This window comes from Arachis duranensis, chromosome 10, assembly GCF_000817695.3.
Source record: "Arachis duranensis cultivar V14167 chromosome 10, aradu.V14167.gnm2.J7QH, whole genome shotgun sequence".
NCBI lineage: Eukaryota > Viridiplantae > Streptophyta > Magnoliopsida > Fabales > Fabaceae > Arachis > Arachis duranensis.
Genome location: NC_029781.3, coordinates 9,994,417 through 9,995,537, shown reverse-complemented (window position 1 = coordinate 9,995,537; position 1,121 = coordinate 9,994,417).

Sequence of the window (1,121 nt, the reverse complement as noted above, 5' to 3'; positions counted from 1 at the left end):
CTGTCACAGTTACGCACAAACTCTCGGGCATCTTTATAGAGAGTAGGCCAGTAGAAGCCACATTGGAGGACTTTAGTGGCTGTTCGCTCACTTCCAAAATGTCCTTCATACTGTGATCCATGGCAGTGCCATAGGATCCTTTGTGCTTTTTCTCTGGGTACACATCTGCGGATCATTCCGTCTGCGCATCTCTTAAAGAGATATGGCTCATCCCATAGGTAGTACTTGGCGTCTGAAATTAATTTCTTTCTTTGCACTCTGCTGTACTCCTGGGGTATGAACCTCACAGCTTTATAGTTTGCAATATCTGCAAACCATGGAGCTTCCTGAATGGCAAAGAGTTACTCATCTGGGAAAGTCTCAGAGATCTCAGTAGAAGGGAGGGACGTCCCAGCCATTGGTTCTATTCGGGACAGATGATCAGCTATTTGGTTCTCTGTCCCTTTTCTGTCTCTTATTTCTATATCAAACTCTTGCAGAAGCAACACCCATCTGATAAGCCTGGGTTTTGAATCCTGCTTTGTGAGTAAGTATTTAAGAGCAGCATGGTCAATGTACACAACCACTTTGGATCCCACTAGATAGGATCTAAACTTGTCAATGGCATAGACCACTACAAGTAACTCTTTTTCTGTGGTTGTGTAATTCTTCTGTGCATCATTTAGAACACGGCTGGCATAATAAATGACGTGCAGAAGCTTGTTATGCCTCTGTCCCAACACTGCACCAATGGCATGGTCACTGGCATCACACATTAGTTCAAATGGCAATGCCCAATCTGGTGCAGAGATGACTGGTGCAGTGACCAGCTTAGCTTTTAGGGTCTCAAATGCCTGCAGACACTGTGTGTCAAACACAAATGGTGTGTCAGTAGCTAGCAGGTTACTCAAAGGTTTTGCAATTTTCGAAAAATCCTTTATAAACCTTCTGTAGAATCCTGCATGCCCCAGAAAGCTTCTGATTGCCTTAACATTGGCTGGTGGTGGTAATTTTTCAATTACCTCCACCTTTGCATTATCCACCTCTATTCCCTTGCTTGAAATTTTGTGCCCAAGGACAATTCCCTCAGTCACCATAAAGTGACACTTCTCCCAGTTTAAAACCAGGTTAGTCTCTTGGCA